We start from the raw sequence: 10,219 nt of genomic DNA, 5'->3' as shown, positions 1-10,219 counted from the left end.
TCTCTCTCTCTCTCTCTCTCTCTCTCTCCCTCCCTCCCTCCCTCCTTGTTTCCCTTGCTTGAACACTGGCTCCTTTGTCATTAACATACCCCAGGTCTTGCTCCCTCCCCCCTCCCCCACCTTTTCACCTCTTTCATACTTCCTGATGCTGGGATTAAGCCATGGGATTACACATGATGAACCATAGTGCTGGCCACTAAATAATATCACTAGCCTTTTCATCACCTCTTCATTGTTTGGGAACTAGCTCTGTCCATGCTGTCCATTAGGTCTCAAAGAAACCAAGAACAAGTCTCACTCAGTGCCCATGGCTCCTCTCAGAACTTCTCACTCTGCCCCTACCCTAAACCCCTCCTCAGCCAAGTTCTCTTGGGTCCCAAGCACTCTCTTGGCCTCTTGACTCCTTGTCCCCTGTCTTTTTTTTTTTTTTAAGATTTATTTTATGTATGTGAGTACACTGTTGCTGTCTTCAGACACAAGAAGATGGAATCAAATTTTGTTACAGATGGTTGTGAGCCACCATGTGGTTGCCAGGAATTGAACTTAGGACCTCTGGAAGAGCAGTCAGTACTCTTAACCACTAAGCCATCTCTCCAGCCCACTTTGTCCCCTCTCTTGACCTCTCTCTTTTTTATCTCTCATTCTGTCCTCACTCCCTCTCCTCAAATGGCCCAGTTCAGTCTGCTGGTCATGTTCAGTCTGGACGCTTTCCAGATGCCCGTAGCTGTTTTCTTCCTTGTCTTTACAATAAACCTCCTCAACTATACCTAGGAGCATTCAAGTCCAAATTTATCACGATTTTTTTCTCCTTTGTATTGAAAACAGATATTTCAGCTGATAAGTTAGAAATGAGACAATTCAAGCCACATTAGAGTGTATATAAAGGCACGTTTGTTGGGATGAAGCTCTCTGGTGAATTCACTGACCACACAAGAGGGAATCAGTGAAGTTACCATGGGGAGGGAGACAGAGGAGAGGGAGAAGTGATTGAGAAAAAGTATGCACATGGAGGAGGAGGAGGAGGAGGAGGAGGAGGAGGAGAAAAGAAGAAGAAGAAAAGAAGGAGAAGGAGGAGGAGAAGGAGAAGAAGAAGAAGAGGAAGAAGAGGAAGAAGTGGAAGAAGAAGAAGTAGTAGAAGAGGAAGTCAAAATGTCTGCATTATATAGGGAAGAGTTAGTTTCTGGAGGAGGAGAAGCCCATCCCCTCAGCTGAAAAGTTCATCCAGGACAGAGAGTAGAGAGTTGTATGCCAGCCATGCACTGTAACAGATAGGAACTGAAGGCTGCTGGGAAAACCTGGAGGCCAGGTCCTGCTTTAGTGTGTTAAGTACACACCTCAGCTGTTTATTCTGGGTCTGAATACCACCCATTCTGATTAAGATCTCCCCTCATCTGCTCCTCCTAGGTTCCCCCACTTCCCCTCCCATCCAGATCAACCCCCTTTCTGTCTCTCGTTAGAAAACAAATATGCTTTTTCTTTTCTTTCTTTTCCTTTTCTTTCCTTTTTTTCTTTTTCTTTTCTTTTCTTTTCTTTTCTTTTCTTTTCTTTTCTTTTCTTTTCTTTTCTTTGACACAGTTTTTCCATGTAGCCTTGTCTGTCCCAGAACTCATTCCATAGACCAGGCTGGCCTCGAACTCAGAGATCCAAATGCCTCTCTGCCTCCCAAGCGTTGGGATTAAAGGGATGCACTACCACTTCCCAGCTAACAATCAGGCTTCTAAGAGATAATAATAATAATAAAATAAATTATGATATTATTAGACTAATAAAAGAAAAACTAACACATCAGAACAGAACAGAAGGAGCTGGGCAGTGGTGGCTCACACCTCTAGTCCCAGCACTTGGGAGGCAGAGGCAGGCGGATTTCTGAGTTCGAGAGTTGGAGGCTAGCCTGGTCTACAGAGTGAGTTCCAGGACAGCCATGGCTACACAGAGAAACTCTGTCCCAAAAACAAAAAACAAAAAACAAAACAAAACAAAAAACCAGAAGGAAAAGAGCCCAAGAGAAGGCACAAGAATCAGAGACCCACTTGTTCAGACACTCAGGAGTCCCAAAAATATACTAACCTGGAAGCCATAGTATACATGCAAAGAATCTATAGAGTACATGAAGAACCAGCTTGCCTCCATCTTAGGCTTAAAAGCCATGTTATAGTAAAGACAAACTAGGTTCATGCTCTCAAGGACTGGGCTATGCCCCACCTGTAACTCTAACTACAAGTGTTCTGTACTGCCTGTTCCAGGAACGGCAGTCACACCTTTATTTAAAAAACTTGTGTATAACCGTCTTACAACCCTACCTTGGTTTCAAACTGTTTTATGACCACTGATGACTACCTTCTTCTGCCCACCTTGCGACCATGTCTTTGCTTCAGGAGGGACTAGCTTGTTATGCTGATGTTCTGCTCCTGTAACCACACACCTGTTTTGCCCACCAAATCCTCCATTTGGGAACCCTCTACCCCTGAGCTATAGAAGCCTTGTCTTCCTCACACCCAATGCTGACCTCTCAAACCCCACCTTGGGCATTGTACATGAATAAAAAAGCTTGCTTTAATTAGTTTGCCCATAATAATTTGGATCAGTGGCCTTCCTCCTCCCGTATTTGAGATTAACACAAAAGGAGAGGAGAAAAAAATACATGAATAAACTAATAAGATGATTAGGAGGAGGAGGAGGAGGAGGAGGAGGAGGAGGAGGAGGAGGAGGAGGAGGAAAGCCCAGAAATCACATTGTGAAACAAGGAATCCCCAAAGATGCCATTGAGTTCTTTTTCCGTTGGCCATCTATTGCTGGATGTGCAGCCTACCCTCCTTAAAACCATTTTTCCTCTATGAGATTCCCTTGGAGAAAGCTAAATTTCCATTTGCACTTAGTTATCAGTCGGAGGAGTGGGGCCATATGTTCACTTCTCTTAGCTCTAGAACCACGTCTGGTACAAGCCCATACAGACACTTGCAGGCCCTGTGCATGCTGCCTCAGTCTCTGTGAGTTCTATACCTTGATCTTGTTGGTTTAGAGGGTCTTGTTTCCTTGGTGTCCTCTGTCCGCTCTACCACCTCTTCGGTGGGGTGGGGTGAGGGCAGGGTAGTCGCTAATCTATGAGTATGTCAGGGTAGCAGAATGTCATTAGGAGTCATGTTATTAATACTTTTCGTTCTTTTTGCTTTGTTTTGTTTTGTTTGTTTTTTGAGACAGGGTTTCTCTGTGTAGCCCTGGCTGTCCTGGAACTCACTCTGTAGACCAGGCTGGCCTCAAACTCAGAAATCCGCCTGCCTCTGCCTCCCAAGTACTGCAATTAAAGGTGTGTCCTCTGCCTCCCAAGTGCTGGGATTATCTTTTTTAATTTTTTAAAGATTTTTAAAAAATTATTTATTTTATATGAGTACACTGTTGCTGGTGTGTCTGACATACCAGAAGAAGGCATTGGTTCCCATTACAGATGGTTGTGAGCCACCATGTGGTTGCTGGGAATTGAACTCAGGACCTCTGGAAGAGCAGTCAGTGCTCTTCACCACTGAGCCATCTCTCCTGCCCAGGGTTCATTTCTGAATTGCTGGTCTTAGTACCTGTGCTAACAGTGTTCTGTGAAGAAAGTCTTTTGCTGTACCAATGAGTTCAAGGCTATTTCCCACTTTCTATCAGGTTAGTGTATCTGGTTTTTTAATTGAAGCCTTTGATTCATTTGGAGTTGAGTTTTTATGCAGTGTGATAATTATTATTGATCTAGTTGGGTTTTTCTACATGCATCCATCCATTCAGTATGAACAACAATATTTGCTGAAGATTCTGTCTTTCTTCCATTGTGTATTTCTGGTTTCTTATTTCAAAAATCAGGCGTCCATAAGTGTGTAAATTTATGTCTGAGTCTTCAATTTGATTCCATTGATCAATATTGTCTGTTTTTGTGCCAATATCATGCTGTTTTTATTATAGACTTACAGTGCATCTTGAATATTTGGGATGGTGATTAACACCAGCAGTTCTTTTATTCTTCAGGATTGTTCTACCTATCCTTGTTTTGTGTGTGTGTGTATGTTTTCATACAAAGCTGAAAATTATCTTTTTAAGATCTATGAAGAATTGTGTTGGGATTTTGGTGGGAATTGCATTGAATCTGTACATTGCTTTTGTCAGGATGGCCATTTTACTATATTAATGCTACCTACCAATTCATGAGCATGAGATCTTTTGATCTTTCCGTCTTCTAATATCTTCTTCTGTTTCTTTATTCAGTGTCTTTGAAAGTGAGGACATGGCTGTTCCTGGGTATGATTGAGGAGAAGGTTATTGTGGATATGTGGGAGAGCATAGACAGAAAAACACCTGGAAGGGTCCAGACTGAACTGGGCCAGGAGAATAGACCAGACTGAGAGCTGGAGATATGACTTAGTGGTTAAGAACACAAACTGCTCTTCCAGAGGTCCTGAGTTCAATTCCCAGCAACCATATGGTGGCTTACAACCATCTGTTTGGGATCAGTGTCTTCTTCTGGTGTGTCTGAAGAAAGCAACAGTTTACTCATATACATAAAACAAATAAATAAATCTTTAAAAAGAGAGAGAAAGAGAGAGAGAGAGAGAGAGAGAGAGAGAGAGAGAGAGAGAGAGAGAGACCAGGCCTTAGGAGGAGAGAGAAGAGAGGGCAAGAATAGAGAAGGGAGAGGAGGAGAGGAGAGAGGGACAGAAGAGCACATGGAAACCAAGAGATCCCATAGCCAAAATGTTTTATAAACATTTTGAAGAGATGCTGGGGCACAGGAAGCAAAACTCAGGTACTGGTGAGTCTCAGGTTGAAGGTAGAGTATGCTAGCCAGGATGACTCTGTAACAAGTACTTGTGAGTAGGGACTGAGGGAGCCCAACATAGACCTTGATATGCTAATTAGTTACTACAGACCTAGATTAACAGAAGAGCCACTTGTCCCTTGAGAATAAAACTCCTTTTAGGAAGTAGGAACTATCCTATCCCCTGAGGGAATTCCTGGCCTTTGTCTAAACTGCAAACTTTAAGACACTTTAAGAAAAGGAATTTCTTGCCAGGCGGTGGTGGCCCATGCCTTTAATCCCAGCACTTGGGAGGCAGAGGCTGGTGGATTTCTCAGTTCAGGCCAGCCTGGTCTACAGAGTGAGTTGCAGGACAGCCAGAACTACACAGAGAAACCCTGTCTCGAAAAACAAAAAAAAAAAGAAAAAGAATTTCTTGGGACATAACAATCTTAAAGTTTCTAATCATACAAGTCTTTCTCTTGCTTGATTATAGTTAGTTCAAGATATCTTAGAGGCTATTGTGAAAGGTGTTGCTTCTCTGAGTTCTGTCTCAGTTTCTTTGTCATTTGTTTATAGGAAGGCTACTGATTTTTGTGAGTTAATTTTGTATCCAGATACTTTGCTGAAAGTGTTTATCAGTTGTAAGAGTTTTCCAGTGGAATTCTTGGGGTCACTTATGCATACTATCACAGTATCTGCTGTTGAGATGACCCACAAATATTGCATTACTAGCTATTAAAAAAAAAAAATAAGTGTGTGTCCGGGTGTTCTGAATTGTTAGGTGGTGCTCACTTCCTCACCTGCTCAAAAAGAAAGACATGCTGCCTTGGGGAAGGACCACATAGCCCCCAAGCCAACTGGTGGAGTGTGGCTTTTTGCATAATAAAGAACTGGCAGCCAGAACTTTGTCAAGAAGAACCGGTTGACCTTATGGGCAGATAGACACTGAAAGAAAACAGAAGGGAGACAGGTCAGAGCCGGGAGGCGGGGCAGTGAGAGACACACAGAGAGACATATGTCCAATGGCAATGGCAGAGAAGTCAGATTAAGTTAGAAGCTAATTGAGAGATAGCTCCAGGGCCGGGCGGTGGTGGTGCATGCCTTTAGTCCCAGCACTTGGGAGGCAGAGGCAGGCGGGTTTCTCAGTTCGAGAGTTCGAGGCTAGCACTCTACAGAGTGAGTTCCAGGACAACCAGGGCTACACAGAGAAACCCTGTCTCGAAAAACCAAAAAACAAAAACAAAAATGGAAAGCACTATAGAAAAAGGCATGTGGACCTCCTTATAACTTTGTTTTGATTATCATTACAGAACTAATTGTTAGCATTCTGTCTAAACTCCACCCCCACAGTTACCTGGCAACAGTCAGGTAGGCCTATCCCACTATAAAAGGGGCTGCTTGCCCCCTCCTCTCTCTCTTTCTCCCTTTCTCTCTTGCCTCCTTGCTCCCTCTCTGTCCTGTCACCCCTTCCCCTTCCCTTCCCCCTCTCTCCACTCACTCATGGCCGGCCTCTCCCTCTCTCCTTCTCTCCCTTCCTCTCTCCCTCCCTCTCTCCCTCCCTTTCTCCCTCTCTCCCTCTCTCCCTCTCTCCCTCTCTCTCTCTGCTTCTACCTGCCTCTACTACCTTCTTAACTCCCCTCCCCATGCCCTGAATAAACTCTACTCTATACTATACCGGTGTGTGGCTGGTCCTTCAGGGGGAAGAGATACCTCAGCATGGGCCCGCTGAGACATCCCCTTCCCTCATACCTCAACCCCCCCCCCCCAAAGAACATATTCCATATCTCTTTATCTAATTATCTCTTTATCTTTATTATAATATGTTTGGTAATTACCACAGGCTTATTGGGAAACTGGTCTCTGGTGAGTTCATTGGACCCAAAGTTTGAGGCCAGGGGACTTGCCATGGGGAACGGGTGGGGGGGAGAAAGAAAGGACATGTGCAGAGAGAGAAGAAGAAGAGAGAGGAGATACCAAAATGTCTGGATTATATAGGAAAGAACCTCTGGGGGAAGGGCAGCAGCTCCTGTACTGTAAAGTTCAGGTTGGGGTCAGAGTATGCCAGGTAGGGACTGAGGCATGCTGGGAAAACCTGAAGACCAGATCTGCTTTGGTATGTAAAATATGCACCTCAGGCCCAGGGTCTGAAACCAAACTGTCTCCTTGTCCTTCTTCCTTGAATTCACAGAAAATAGACTTAGAGAGAGGACTGAGAGGCGGGATGCTAAATTACAAGCAGTAGAGTACAGTAATTAGAAGAACTTTTAAGTCAGGATAAAGAAGTTTCTCAAGTTAGCTCAGAGTAATTCAATGTAAAGCATATGGTGCTACCTTATGACAAGAATGTAGGATGGCAGTCCAGGCCTGTTAGAAAACCTACAGTAATTTTTCCAGTTACTATAATACAGTTATCCTCAGAAGAAAGAAACCCACAAGGTTATCATGCATTTGCGTGGCAACCTTTATTGATGCTAAATCTAAGGAGATTTAAAGAGGCAATAATAGCCTATGAAATGCGCTTACCTTATGTGAAACAGGTACTAAAGGATTGGCAAAATTACATAATTCCAAAAGATTGGGAAGATTTAGTGACAGCTATATTGGAAGCTGACCCTCAGCTACAGACTGACTTGGTGGAGAGAATACAGGGATTAATATTGTCAGGGATTAATATTGAGGATCAGTTGCTAAGTGAAGTTGAATATGGTGAGTTACAAATGCAAATTCTGTTTGATCTTGTCACCTTAGGACAATGTCATATAGTGGCTTTAAATGCTTGGGACAAGGTTGAACAACAGGGAAAACTGTCTGAATCATTTTACCAAGATAATCCAAGGCTCAAGTGAATCTTTTAGTGATTTTTTTTAAATAAAGATTAAAATATCTTTCAACTGATAATAGAGCAATGTCAAATTTTTTTTTTTTTTTTTTTTTTTGGTTTTTCGAGACAGGGTTTCTCTGTGTAGCCCTGGCTGTCCTGGAACTCACTCTGTAGACCAGGCTAGCCTCGAACTCAGAAATCCGCCTGCCTCTGCCTCCCAAGTGTTGGGACTAAAGGCGTGCGCCACCACCGCCCGGCGCAATGTCAGATCCAGATGCAAGAAATACTGAGTCTTTAGCTTTTGAGAATACTAATGCTGAATACAAAAGGACTATTAGACCTTTAAAAACCAAATTTGCACCTCTTTATGAGAGGATGTAAACCACTCCAGATACTAGGTCTGTCGCTTCAGTGCTCTTATGCTAGGACAGGCAATTGCTTAAGTATGAGCACTTAAAATGTCTGATGTTTTGGCTGAGAAAGATGAGGTAACATCCTAAAAGACCATAGACAAACAATTCCTAAGGGTAATATTTTCCGTAATGATAATCCAGAAAGAAAGATTCCTGGAATAAGTAAGAGAAGTGGAAAGGGCAGATACAGGGCTTATGAATGTAGACCATCCAGAGACACACAAGACAATTCCTTGCAATCAGGAACCAACGTATGTGACTTTGCTTAGGGCCCACCAAAAATCAGCATGAGTCATTTGTTTCCTGTCAGCCAAAGATAGATTGTTCTAGAGACCAATTAGAAAAACTAGTGCCTGGGCTGGAGAGATAGCTCAGTGGTTAAGAGCACTGAGTGCTCTTCCAGAGGTCCTGAGTTCAATTCCCAGCAACCCCATGGTGGCTCACAACCATCTGTAATGGGATCTGATGCCCTCTTCTGGTGTGTCTGAAGACAGCAACAGTGTGCTCATATACAATAAGTAAATCTAAAAAAAGAAAAACTAGTGCCTGATATGACAAGACAGCACTGCTCTACGCTTAATTACTCCAACGTATAGAATAAGAGACTTTAAAGATACCAGGAAATAAGTATGTTGACAAATTGTTATAAACAATCAGAGACCAAAGTTAAAATTACAACTAGATAGAATTGAGATTGAAGGCCTAGTGGATACCAGAGCAAATATAACAATATTTTCACAAGACTCTCGGAATGCAACATGGCCACTTCAGAAAGGATTGGAATCCAACATGACATAGCTCCTAGGGACTGGAACATTTCTCAGGTAAAAGAAAGTCTAAAATGAATTAAATATATAGAAGTTCAGACAGGGAGATTAAAGCCATATATGGTAGATATAGCCAAGAATTTATGGGGACGTGATCTATTACAAGACTGAAAAGTCCAGATTAACCTTCAGGAACTTCAACTTTGTTGGAAACAGCATACAATGCAGGGACTGCCTGCAGTAGGCTGAGATGCAGACATCTCAGTAGCCCGTGGCGGCTCTTTGAAAAATAAAACAGTTGTTCCCATTTCTCCTAACCTTAGCCCTGGACGACAGCTGTATAGATTTCATTGTGCTTGACTGATTTTCAGTTGGACTTGGTGTGCATAATTATTCTATTATATGTGACTTTCTTACTTCTTTCCCCTTCTGCTCTGGTGAATTCTGTGTAACTAGATGTTCCTTGATGTAATGCTTCTCAAACAATTAAAAACTGAGGCATAGGGCACAGCACAGCACAGTCCTAATGGCCCAGGTGCATGCTGTGTGTTCTCATCTTGGAAACAATACAATAACTGCACAATGGTAATTCCAGATTAATGCTTGATTTGCAAAGAAAGTTTGAAGAAATTATTAGAAAATGAAATAGAGCCAACACTGTGACCCCAAGAAAGAAAAAAAAATCTATTGAAGTTATGAAATAAGTTTTGCATAACATTTAAGAGTGGTTCCTAGATAAGGAAGTATAGAATATATACAATCCTTTTTTTTTTTTTTTTTTTTGAGACAGGGTTTTTCTTTACAGCCCGTGCTGTCCCAGAACTCACTCTGTAGAGGCTGGGCTCGAACTCAGAAATCTGCCTGTCTCTGCTTCCCAAGTGCTGGGACTAAAGGCGTGTGCCACCACTGCCAGGCTATAAAATCTTATGCTAGTAAAACTAAGTCAAAACACTGGGACTCTTAGGAGAGTCATTGTGTGCAATGTACAGAAACAGAAAGCTAGGGAACTGCTGAGTTAAGGGTTAATTTGATTCTTTCTGGCCATTGCCTGGCAGCTTTGTCCATGTCATTTATCATTAGAGCTCCACAGGAAAATGCAAGCAGCTGACCTCGGAGCTCTGAGCTCTGAAGTATAATAAGTTAAAAGTTAAAGTTTAAATAATGATAAGTTTGCAATTATTATTATTTTGGCTACAGGCCTGGGAATAGAGAAGCTTGAAACTTTGGGGAACAATTGTAATTTTTAATTTTTTGTGGGATGTGGTTATTCTTTTGATTTGGCAATAATTATACAATGTCTTTTTTTCTATCTGCTTTTGGAGTATCAATAAAAGACTAGGGCAAGAGAAATGTGAAGATGCATGTGAGGTGAATGTGGTGAGTGCATGAGACGAGCATGTGAAGAGTGAGTGGAGAGAGGACGCGAGGAGTGAGTGGAGAGAGGACGCGA

Source organism: Grammomys surdaster, unplaced genomic scaffold (genome assembly GCF_004785775.1).
Source record: "Grammomys surdaster isolate TR1022 unplaced genomic scaffold, NIH_TR_1.0 125956, whole genome shotgun sequence".
Taxonomy (NCBI): Eukaryota; Metazoa; Chordata; class Mammalia; order Rodentia; family Muridae; genus Grammomys; species Grammomys surdaster.
The sequence above is the reverse complement of the archived record's forward strand: the minus strand, read 5'-3'. Positions refer to the sequence as shown.